This window comes from Grammomys surdaster, unplaced genomic scaffold (genome assembly GCF_004785775.1).
Source record: "Grammomys surdaster isolate TR1022 unplaced genomic scaffold, NIH_TR_1.0 220, whole genome shotgun sequence".
NCBI lineage: Eukaryota > Metazoa > Chordata > Mammalia > Rodentia > Muridae > Grammomys > Grammomys surdaster.
Window position 1 is genome coordinate 4,507,217 of NW_021604665.1, and position 13,277 is coordinate 4,520,493.

Consider the following 13,277-nt stretch of genomic DNA (forward strand, 5'->3'; position numbering starts at 1 on the left):
GAGGAAGAGAGAGAGAGAGAGAGAGAGAGAGAGAGAGAGAGAGAGAGAGGAGAAGCTAAAAGGAAACCAGTCCTTAATTCACAATCTTGCTATAAAGACTGATGAACTCACATGACCTGGGCAGTGGGTCAGGGTCAGGGTCAGAGTCAGGGTCAGGGTCAGGGACCACAGCTCTGTGAGCTGTCTTTCTTTAGTAAGAATGTTGGACTTCTGAATTTGCCTACCAATGACTTCATGGAAGACAGAGCACTTAGGGAAGCAGAAACAGGAGGATCACAAGTGTATGGCCAGTGTAGGCTCCACGATGAGAAAGAGCTCTTAGTGGCCAGGTCTGTGGGAAGGGCTGTCAGTAGGTCCAGGGAGTACAGGGAAAGTAGAAAGAGTGATTTGGGGTTTTATTTTTTGCATGTATATGTGGTGTGTGAGTGTGTGTATGTGTGTGGTGTCCATGTGTGTATGCACACATGTATGTGAAGGCCTGACATTGATGCCATCCATTTTCTTCAGTTGCTCTTTAGCAGGAAGCAAGTCCCCTCACTGAACTCAGGGCTCACAGTTTATCAAGTTTGCCACAGGGAGCTCCCATCTCCACCTCACAAGTACTGAGAAAACAGGTTATGGGGCACTGAAGTCCAGTCTTCCTGCTTGCACTGCAAGTGCTTTGCCTCTGAGCTGTTTTCTAGGCTGATTTGTGTTGACTCCTAATCCTGTTCTGCTAACTATTCCTAGTATAGGCTTTGTATTGTATACAGTAGTCTATTCAGAAAGGCACAACCTTGATTTGTAAACACACATGGCTCAACAAGTTTTAAATGAAGGGGCTTATAGGCAAAACTCACAGCTATCTTGTCCTCACTTCAGCAAAGGTTGTAAACCGGATGCCTGGAGGGACCACCCACTCCAACCGCTTGTCACCAGGTGGAGATGGGAACAATTTGGCTTAATCTTTAGGTTTTTGAAAAGAAAATTTGAATAGTTAACATAAAATTGGAAAATATTTTTGTTCCTGTTCTTGCTTCTCCCAAAGCCAGTGGGTCTACTTGGCTCTAGCTGGAACAATACTAATCTTAGATCTCCCTGTTTACTCTCTGGTAGGATTTACAAGAAAGCCGGGGCAAGTGTACTCTGTAGCAGTGTGCCAATGACATTGTTAAGTCTTGCTGGGCTGGCCTGGCCTGGAGGACATCTTAGCCATGTGTTCTAATTAACATTTCTTCTAAGAAGATGTTGGCTTCTCTCCCCTAGGCCTGCCCTGCCCTGGGTATTCTGAGTTGACTCCTCTGATGACCCTCGTCCCTCCCTCCTAACCTCTATCACCATTCTCCCTACTCAACACTAATTCAGCTCAACCTTGGCCAGCTAAGCTGCCTCTTCAGCTGCCCCAGTGGGAACTGCAGGGCAGGCAGGGAAGGGAAGAGCCTAGGATGAACTGGGAGGGGGACCTGGGAGGTCCTTTTGGGTGAGGCAGGGCCCTGGAAGCAGAATGGAGTGGCTGGGGTGGGGCTAGGGATGAGATGGAGTGAGGGAGGTCCAAATCTCAGCTTGGCCCTTCTCAGCCCATTTGGACACCAGATGCAGAAGGAGGCCTGCTATTTGACAGCCTTGAGCCAAACCCCATTTCCCGGAGGGCAGGAGCCCTGTGTGTCTTCACGGCCCCACAGAGATTCCTTCAGCCCCTAAGAGGACTCCACCCCTTGTTAGCAATCCTGTCCGGGCTTCAGTCACCACCCGTAATGGGAGAAAGTTCATCATCAGCTCCAACAGAAACCTTCCCTGCTGGGGTTCTTCTCAGTGGCTCTCCAGAGACCCAGGAGGCTCAGGAACTGCTGCCTTCTTTCCTGGTGGTAAACTTGAGGGCAGTGGAGTGGGTGTTACAAGTAGAAGGCAGAACTGAGTTGAATCCCAGAACAGTAACTGGTCACGTGACCTTGGACAGGTTGCTTACTATCTCCTACCTCGGTTCGTCATTTACTAAACGGGCAAAGCAGTACTTCAAGAGAAAGTATACACCCATCTAAAACTGTGCATGAGGAATTGCAGCAACAGCAGCCACCACAGGGACAGTCGCATGTCTATCAAGTGATTAATGGCTGGTCTCCCTCCCACTCCTTTCTGCTTTTCTCTGTCCCTCACCACCTTTCTCTGTCCTCAGGGCTCTGCCTGTCTACCTGTCTACTCCTCTGTCTCTACCCCTTCTCTAGGCCTTCACTCCCCTCCTTTCCCCCAAATTAACCTCTTTATACCAGATCTACTGCATGGCGTGATTACTCAAGGACATACCTTGGCATAGGTCTGACAGGTACTCCTTTACCACAGCATCTTTCATAACAGATAGCCTTATTGTCTATTTGGTAAATTTGAGACAGCTTGGACTTTAAAAACCCTCTGTATAAATAACTAACAAATAAGTAAATACATAAATAGCCTTATAGTATCTATAACGTGAGTATTGTTAAAATTAAATGATTTAATTCTTTGAGTTATCTAGTACAGTGCTGATAAGCAACTGACAAATATTATCTTCAACAACAATAATAATGTGTAGTTATGTTTATAAGATAGAAATCATATAATATGTAACTATATGTTAAATACATTCTACCAATAAACAACAATTTAAAAGTGACAATTATTTTTACCCACCATTTCCTCTTAAGAATTTTCCTGATTTCAGAATGGCCTAATTTTTAACTTTATCAACCTTATTTCTGAGTATTTTAAATATATATGCATATATACATACAGCCTATATAATGATGTATTTTGTAACCATATTGCGGATTCATGGGCTACCATCCAGTTAACTAATAACAGACACTGCGTGCATTAGTGTACAGGACATTAAAACCGTGCAGTCATTATGAACTGTGATTTTAATAGCAGCTTTCAGCTTGAGTTCTCCCCTTTTCTAACCTTTGTGAGTTTTGGAATGGTGTCTCCAATTCTCTGAATGTTTCCTGGCCCCTGATTTATTTGGAAAGAAAATAATTCTGAGTTTGAAGAAATTCAATTACAATAATGACTTTAATTCAGCTGCCTGTTGTAGCTTCTGCCAGAAAACAGGGGAAAATTACCCAGAGTGCTCCTACAGCTTCCCATTCAAGGGTGGGTGGGGACAGGAACACAGGTGGACAAGCAGGTGACCTGGGCAGCCACTGCAAGTTTCAGGCAACAGGCCAGCTGGCTTGGCCTGTTCCTTTACCCAGTGCTAGCTGGAGGTGGGGTGGCCTGGGGAAGGGTCTTGTCCATTGCAGATAAAGGGCCTTTCTTGAAAATTTTAGACTTTTGTAAAGGGATCCTGGGGACTTGGGGTCTCTGAGAGGCTTCCACCTAATACTGTGCAGGTGGCTCATTTTCATTAAAATGGCAAGTCAGAGTGCCTACTTGATTTGGTGACAAAGACATCATTGAAACTGTTGTCTGCCTTCCCTGCAACCCAGACAAGACAAAGATCCAGGATATCTGTTGCCTGGCCTCCCCAGGGATTTGAGAATTCAGTCATGCAGGACTTTTGAGACAGCTTAGCTGGCTGCATTGGCATCTCTGCACTGAGGGACATGCTTCCTGGAAGGACTCAGTCACACCCTTAGCCAAGTCAGCTTGAGGCAGCATGGCTTCCTCAAAACTAAAGAAAAGGCCTTTTCCTCCAGAAACTTTCTGGACCTGAAGTTCCCCCAGAGGGTCAGCTTCCCCAAAGTCCTGCTAATGGCTCATGGAAGGTGGGTTAGTTTTAATTCTCAATATTTTCATAAAGCCTCTTGCCCATTTGTTATATAAATTAATTAGGTTAGGTAAAAGAAACAATCTTATTAATTAGATGGTACCTGGAAGTTGTATGTGGTATGGACTAACATTACTGAAATGAAGTCAGTGTGTGTGTGTGTGTGTGTGTGTGTGTGTGTGTGTGTGTATACACGTATGTGCACATGTGACTTTGGGATTAAAAAGGAATAACAGGTTGGTTTTGTTGTTGTTGTTTTCAGAGAGACTGCTACAAGGACTATTGTGTGCAGAGAGGGTCAGAGTAGCCCACATAAGGTCACCATGTGAATATGGAAAAGGGAGAGTCAAGCACATCTCAGGTTGCAGAAGTGACGAGTGACGGTAGGTTAGACTTAGCCATCTCCTTGTGCCCTTGGCTTTGGCATTCTCTAGGAAGTACCTGCCTAACAATTCACTGTATCTGTGGGCATGTACACTCTCTCTTCCCTTCCCTAAGAAAAACACAGAGGCTCAAAAATACAAAGTGCCATCATTCAAGGTCACACACCCATGGTCATAAGACTTCCCTGTGTTCACCAGCTGTGAAGGACTCAGTGGCTGGGCTATCAGGGATGTTCCCAGGCACTGCTACTCTCTCTAGGATGCTACCATCTCATTAGGTACTGCCAGAAAGATGATCCCTGGTCCCTGAGGCCCCTCATGAGTCCGTCTTCCCTGCTGCTCTAAGTCCAGTCCCCACCTCTACTCTTTCCTCTGCCCTCACAACCACAGGCTCGTCTCTGCTTTCTTCCCTGCTGCCCAGGAGCCAAAAATCTGATACTTGTTTAAATAAAGAATATAAAGGAAAAAGGAGTGGATGGGGTCAGGGAAACAGATAAACCCCCGTTCTTGTCCTGTCAACAGTGGATTTTGCTTCCAGACAACCTGAAATTATTCCTCCTTCTGTAGGCTCACTATGCAAAGTGGGACAAGTTTCCTAGGAGACAAGGTGCTTCACTCAGTTAGTCAAAGACTAAACACAAAGGGGGAAGTTTTCAGGAGAATCAGATGATGTTTTAAATGTATTTCAAGGTTTGGATGAAGCTGTGGCAAGGTTGATACAGTGCTTGCGTGACATAGACCCAGCTGGTACTAGCCTAGCTCAGTCTGCATGATGCTTGCCTACGTGGACAAAGCTCAGCTTCAGTCCCCTACACTGCATACAACTAAGCATGGGGGTATAAGAGTACAGTTCTAGCACTCAGGAAGGAAGATCGGAGGTTTAAGGTCAACCAAAGCTACACAGAGTTTGAAACCAGCTTGGATTACAGGAGACCATGTTTTAAAACCAACCAACCAAATGAACCTTCAATGTATTTCATTAGTTATAATTTAAATTCCTGGGTAGAATTTGTTTTGGATTTAAACATAAAAATTCTTTTGTCAGAAGATAGAGAGATAACTTAGTGGGTCCTCTTTATCAGGAGCCAGGTTTAGTTCCCAACACCCCAAAAGAGGCTCACAACCATCTGTAACTCAATTTCAGAGGATCTGACGCCCTCTTGTAGCCTCTGTGAACAGTGTACACATGTACACAGACATGCATACAGCAAAATATCCATACACATGAAAAATAAAGAAATCTTTTTTTAAAAAATCCTTTTCTCAAATAAGTAAACATCTCAGTTTTGCATATTTCATAAACTTGGATTTATATCTAGAAAGTTTTCTTAAAATAAGCTGAGCCATGTTTCCTAAAAATTATTTTCATGGGATATAACATGCAGTTTGAGAACATTGTTGTTGGGTTTCAGACCCTGAGCAAACAGCTGAGGTGCAAATTGAACCTGGCCGTCATGTTCTCCCAGCATCCCCCTGACATACCCTATCCTCTACCCTGAACTTTCTAGCCAGGGTCTGGGCTTCTCTTTGGCCAGAGGCTCTTTGCTGTGTAATCCAGACATTTTGTTCCCTCCATTCCTATCCCTTTCTCTCCCTCTTTTTCTCTTTCCCTTCCCTCTTCCCTTTGTCTCCCTCTTCATGCATGGTAACTTCTCTGGTCTCATTCCTTGGGACCACTGAACTTGCCCAAGAGTGGTTTCCCAATAAACCTGCCTTTATATATATTCTAACCTTGCTTGAATCGGCTCACTTTACTGGCAGAGAAGTAACTTGCCAATTATTATCAGTAATATTCTTGGGGTGATAGTGGGGAAGGAATTTATGTTCTAAGACATATCTCCCAAGGAGACTGTATTCAGTGTCAGTTTTATCACCCAAATGTGTGCCTGCCTAATGCTGGGGTTAGTGGTCAGCTGATTGATTCTTGGGTGTGTGCTTCCTTTAGAGGGAGATATCAGCAGCCTTGAGCCCCCAGCCTGAGATGGTCAGGTAGAAACCACATGGTGGAGTCCAGGGTAGCAGCCATGACAGTTCTTCTCAGAGCAAGCTCACAGGCCTCTCTTCCAGTCCTCTCTCCTGCCTCTAATCTCTCATACATGGGAATTTCTCTTTCTCTTTGGAATACCCTGCTGTCGAGTGCTCCTTGGCTGGCTGTGTCTTGTCACTTTATATTTTACCTCAAATGCTACCTTCTCAGAAAGGCCTTAGCTTATGCCTCAATCTGCATTATATAGTAAAATTCATCTTTTTAAGTGGACAGTTGCATAAATGTCAAATGAACACAGTGTCATAAGCATCAAATCCAAAGCCTAGAATACTTACTTCTACCTGCCCATACTCCCCTTGGGGTTCATTGCAGTCAACCACACCCCAACAGTTTCAACCCTTGCTACAGGGAGCCCAAGTAGATCTCTCTGGTTTTGCATTTTCCAGAATATGGTCAAGACAGAATCATTCAGGGGCCAGTCCTTTGATTCTGGCTTCACACATGCAATTAAGATTTGTTTATGCTATTGCACTTCTCAGAAGTTCATTTTAATCTTGTACCAGTTTGTTAGCAGATACACACAATGTCAATGTTTTGGGTCATTTTCACCCCATTAAGCTAAGCTTTTTCCTCTATCTCCAATTTCACTTAGCACTTCCTGAGATGATTCTATTAGGGACCATCTCTCACTGGAATGCAAATCTCATTAGAACAAAGATCTTGTTTATCCTCTATCCTCTATCTATCTTTAATAGATTTTTAAATCTATTAACATTTAAAAATAACAGTGCTGTGATTTAAGAAATGTCCCCCTCCTGGGTCAGGTGTTGGACATTTAGTTTCCTCATGGGTATCATTACTTTGGGAGGTCCTGGCCATCCTTGGAGATAGGAAATGGAGATTGGGAAATCTTTGGAGATGGAGAGGAAGTAGATAGGTGAGCATGGGTCTTTGAGGACATTATTTCCTTCGTCCCTTCCTGTCTCCATCTCTCCTTCTAATCTGTCAAGAAGTGAGAAATAACCTTGTCTGCACTCTCTCCCTTTCACCATGCTCTGCCAAAGAGCACAGCACCAGACAAGCAGCTAAACCCTCTGAAACCATGAGATGAAATTAGTCTTTGTTCCTAGAAGTTGCTCTGTCAGGGATTCTGGTCATCCCGAGGCAACAATAATAAAAACAATAGGGGTGTGCTGGTTGTCCTAGCTGTCTCTTGGCTGCCAACTTTACTATCCTACTGTGTGGTGGGGGGGGACAGGAACTCTGCAAACCTTACTTCAGTTTTGCCTACAACTCTCTTAAGTTCACCGATAAGGAGCCCTAGATGCACCTGGCCAGTTGGAGGAGAGGAGAGACTGGGCCCTTCCTCTCAGTTCTGCTTTCTGCTGCTGTCAGTGGTTCTCGCTTCCTGCTTCATGTAGCACCAGTTGGGTAGAGAGTATACTTTGTTCTACTTCTAGAAGCAAGAACATGCCAGCATCCACAGGCTCCTCCTCCTCCTGAAGACACTGACTTCCATGGGCCCCTCCCTCAAGCCTCCTTTTTTTCTAAAGGTCAAGACATTGTTGTAGTTGTTGATAACACATGGTTTCAAGTGTCCCAGGCTGGCTTCTAACTTGCTATGTGGCTGAGGAAGACCTTGGTGCTTCTGCCTCCAGTTCTTGCCAAGCCCTAAGATTTTGTGCCTGTTTTACTACACCTACATTGTGCTGCGGATCAAATACAAGTCTTTTTGACATGCCAGGTAAGCCTTCTATCAAATAAACTCCACCCCCAGGTCCTCCATCTACTAAGCTTTAATAATCCCAACCTCTGTGCTTTCTCAACCCTTGGGTGTTGCTGCTCCCTGCACGAATTCCCTCCAGTGTTTCAGCCCCCTCTGCCTTCCCAGCGTTTTCAGATGCGATTACCAATACCTTATGTTAATTTCCTTGTAATGAAATCACTGGGATTCTGACAAATACAGGAAGCTGAGCACAGAGAATTAATAAACAGGGATTCACAGCCAAGCAGGAGCAAGATGCTTACACAATTAGTATCAATAAAAGGAAGAAAGCTAGAAACGTCCCTAGAGAGGAACAAACAAAAGAGGGCAATTTGGCAATATCTATCCAGATCCATTGCAGCTGATCCCCAGAGAACAGGAACACGTTGTATGCTTTTGGCAGCTTTCGCTTGGGGGTGGATAGGAATAATTCTTAGGAAAGGGATATTGGGTAGACAAGCTAATAAATGTCCTTGTCATCATTCTTTAAGGCCAACCCAATATGGCTTCTTCCATATACACTGTCAGAGCTCTCTCCTTCCAGCCACTGTCCCTTGACAGAGTCAGGGGAAGGGGGAAGCAGGATCATACTTTACCCAGATGAAGAATTGAGGAGAGGGGCAGAATTTATAAGTTTTAGCTAAAATCACGTAAGAATAGGGCTGGGAGGCAGAGGTAGAGTGCTTGCCTAGTGAATACAGGCTTGGTCCAGTCGCCAGGACTGAGAACAACCAAAGCAATATGTAAAAACAAGTTTCTGTGGGAGGTAACTAAAGAAAACCATTTTCAGAGTTACAATAAGACCAACCCTCATTAAAGCTCCTTTATGTTGTAGCTACATCCTGCTTAAGATGCCTGAAGCTGTGGCTGCCATATTAGATTATGGGGCAAAAATCACAGACTTAAAAACAAAAATCACTGGAGAGGATTAAAAAGGATTTGTTTTAGTCGGGGTTTTCCAGAAAAATGAAATGGTAGGAATTTCTACTGGCTCCTGAGAAGCTGGAAACCCTGAAAGTGGGTAGTGTTGGAAGGCCTGAGAGCTGAAAGGCTGATGGCATAGACTCCAGCCATCCATGGAGATAAGAACTCAGAGCATTCGGCACAGGAGACCAACATCTCAGCTCAAGCAACTGGGCAGAGGACAGACACAACCTCTCTCTGCTTCTCATTGGGTTCCACCCCTTGCTAGATTGGATCATGCCCAACCACCAGGAATGGTTGTACTGTTTTTTAGCTCCAACAATTCAAATACCTATCTCTCCCAGGCATATGGTTCAAGACACACCAGGAAATGGAGTAGAGTCATATATCTGGACATCCCACAGGCTGGCCAGGCTGATATATGAACTATTGTACAACCTATATCGTCAGTGATACTGTTGAGAAGCCCACCATCCTTAGGGAAAGCCAGCATCAACTTTCTTGCCAGGAAACAAAAGCCTACAGTGTAAATAACTTGCCACTTCATCTGTTTGTAGTTGAATGTATTTTTATATAGTATGTCTTCTAGTTCTTAAACTAGAGATATTTTTGTCTCTTCTTAACCCATTGATTCTTTTTAAAATTTCCTTATAGTTCTGCTTTATGACTTAGATAGAAAGACTTATAAATGTATTTTTTCTCCTATAAGATACCACATGATGAAGCCCAATACCCCATTCATCTGGATAATCCACTACTTCTGGGCGAGCCCCTAAAGTGTAGTTAGTACTTAATAAGTGCACACAATCCTGTACTTACATTTCACGTGAGTTATAGCTCTCATGTATATCCAGTCTTTATAATTTGCATTGTAAAAATTATATGTGGGTTTATATGTGTGTGTGCCTGTAAGGGTAGGTGCACAGGTGTGTGTATCCATGTACAAGGAGGCCAGAAGTTAGCTTTCTGTATCTTTCTCAGTCATTATCTACCTTGTTTTCTGAGGCAGTGTCTCACTCATTGAACCTGGAGTTTAAGGCTAGCGGGCCAGTAAGCCCAAGGGAACTGTGTGTCTGCTTTCCCAGTACTGAGACTATAAGTGTATGCCACCAAACCTGCTCTTTTAAAAATATGTTTTATTTGAAATGATGTGTGTGAGTACATGCCTGTATGTAGGTATTTGCGTGTGAATACTGGTGCCCTAGTAGACTAGAGGTGTTGGATCTCCCTGGAGCTGGAACTGTAGGCAGTTATGAGAGCCATCTGACAAGTGTACTGGGAATTGAACTTGGATCCTCTAAAAGAGCAGCAAGTGTTCTTAATCTTGGATCCCCTGGCATTTTTGTTTGCTGCTGCTGTCATTTTCTGTGGGTTCTGAGGCTCAAATTGTGTTTTCATACAAAACAAGCATTTCAGCACCTAAGCCATCTCCACCACCCGGGACTTGAATGTCAAGTCTAGAGTCAGGTAGAACTAAGCTTCAATCTTGGATCAACTCTCTATTAGTGAGGTGGCCTTCAGCAAACCCTGACCATCATGGTTCACCATCTTCAAGTCCCAGCTCAGATATCAAACATCTCCAGATTCTCCCTCTCGGATTCAGAACAATGATTTTCTATGTCTGAATTCTCTAAAATACACATTTTTAAACTATTGTTGGCATAAGAATGATCTGTTTTGTATGTTTCTGTTGCTTGAGACCACGTATCTTAGAGACCTTTTGTTTTAGTTCAACATAAGTAGGCCCACTTTTCTGGATAGCATGGAAGTATAGATCTGCCAGAATTCAATCATTCCATTATTACCAAACATGTGCGTTCTTTACAGTTTCTGCACATTACATACATTCTACACTTTGGGTGGACACATCTTCCTACCGATGTGTAAATGCACTTATGCAGTTCAGTGTCAAGTGCCCTCTGATAGGGTTGTAACTGTGAGCAGGAGCTGAAACTGCTCTTCCCTTCACCTTACTTATCTTTCTGGGTTCTGATACCTCGATTGGGCTCATCAGTGGGCAGTTAGCTGCCTGGCTGGGGTTACTATTCACCACCACCCACCATCCTTTTTCCATGTGCAGGGCAGTTGATGCTGAGCAGAAATTCTTAGTCCACCAGAGAATTCCAGCACACTCTCTGGTGGTGTGTTTAACAAAGTTTTATCGGTCCTTTGAGTTCTTGCTTCCTTGCTTGTAAATTGGGTGAAAAGACTTGGAGAGTTGAAGCAAACAGACACAATGCATAAGCAGAGTTCTACCTAACTGACTGTGCTATCTTCTCTGCCCTTCATCTAGTTAGCATCCTGCAGCAGCTGGATGTTTGGGGAAACTTTTTAAGAAGTCAAAAACAACACTGGTGTTGTGTGTTTAGGATCAAGGTGAGATGAGTCTTCCAGAAGAACATCTCTGGGTGGTTTGCTTCTGACAGGGACAGATGTGTCACATTCACATTAAAATCAGCTCAGCATTTAGATCACCCTCTATCCTTTTTTTAAGCCTCTAAGTGACAATGTTGAGCTGATGAGTTAATTCCACATGGCAGGGTATCCACAATGAAGAACTGTGAGTCAGTAGGGGACTCTGCAAAAGCTAAAAACGTAAACCAATCTCTGCCTGCCAGTTTGACAATATGATAGTTGAGGTGTTATCATTTCAAACCTGCGGGCAAAATTCTCATCACAAGAAAAATCCTAAGAAAAGATGAGTTGAGGTACAGAACAAAGTACCCTGAGCCATGGTCCTGAGGAAGCACTATGAAAACCAGAGGCTGTGAGCTCAGATACATGGTCAACTGAAGAAGAGAAGCATCCTGCAGAATAGAGGCATCTCAGTGTCATGTACCATGCTAAGAAAAGCAAAAAAAGGTCTGCCTAAAAATATAGCTTTCTAGGTCTCCAATTCTGTGAACAATTGCTGGAGAGACAGTTGAAAAATAATCACAGAGTAAGTAAGACAAGGCTGGGATGTTCCTTAAACCAATAAGCACTATGGTTAGAATTGAAAAGAAAAAGAAAGCTGGAAGTACAAGAAAACAATGTAAGGAAAGTGTCTGGTGAATGTACAGTGTTCAGTAGTAACCTTATGGCTGAAATAGTCTTCACCATCCAGTATGACTGTCAGTCACACCAGAATAAACAGGAAGTGGAAGACCCAGTAAGCTTTCACTAGAGGGTGTTGAAGCAGTTATCTCCTGATGTCTTACTATTGTCATGGTGGTGTCTGCCTAGTTTAGGGATATTGACAAAGTAAAAGGCAGATTAGAAGGATCACAGTTGCCAAAGAACTTTGTCTAGGTCTCCCTAACATACTAAACTTACAGTTAATGCCTTTATATTAGTCAACTTTCCACCATGGTAGCAAAATACCTTAGCTAATCAACTTATAAGAAGAAATGTTTACTTTGTCCCCAAAATTTAGAGGCTTCAGTTCAGCATCTAGTAGAGCTACTGATTTTAGACATCTGTTGGAGATGCCAGATGCCAGGTACATGGAGCACACAGCAGATGGAGTCAGAGGAAGGGACCAGTGTCCCACAGTCCCCTTTGATGGAACATGCTCAGTGGCCTCAGGACAGCCTCCTCAATACCACCTCCCAATGGCATCATCTTGGAACTTTGTGGGAGGTTGGGGGTGCATTCAACATCCAGCCCTGGCAGCTCCCCCATGGTGATGATGATAAATTCCAGAACAAATCTGTCACTTGTGTGGGCGTGGTGGAGGTGCAGTAAAGATTATCACTGCATGGGCCTGGTGCTCACGAAGCATTAGATGAAAACGTTAGAAGGCAGGGTGGTTTAAGGACACAGGTAACCTTGACTGCCAGTAGCACCTCTGTGAAAGCTTTGAAAGACAAAATGAACTCTTCCTTCAGCACAAGGATGGCTCGCTGGTATGGGGTTGGGTTGTATTTTCAAGTCATGACTTGCAATCTCTCAGAGTACATTTTAAAGCCCTCCCCCGCACTGCAGGTCCAGGTCTGGAAATCAGAAAGTGTTTGCTGATTTGTGACATGCACACACTAGTGTAACTGACAGAGCCTCACCGCTTTCCACAGACCGTTCTTCTCCAGTTCACCCCCACCTCAGCTCAGAAGGTCTGTTTAAGATGAGATTAGAACAAGACAATCTCATTAACCTCGGAGCTCTGGAAACTGCATTGGCCCTCAGCTCCTCCTATGGTCAGTGAGCCTGAACCAGCTGTGTTGCTCAACGTGCCTCCCCTCCCAAGCTGTTTTTTGTTTTTTGTTTTTTGTTTTTTTTTTTAAGAGTGCAAAGGCTCAGCTTGAATTTCTGAGTGGCATTCCATTCCAGACAGACACCTGGATTCATCCACTGAGTAGACCTGTACAGGCATCTGTGTATCTTTTGAGAATTATCCTTCAAATGCCGAGAATGTCAGGGTTTATGCAGATCCAAATCTGACAAGAAAAATGAGAGCTAGTGTATGTGCTTCAGATTGAAAAAGAAAACAAACAAAACCAAACACCCTCTCTACTCCTC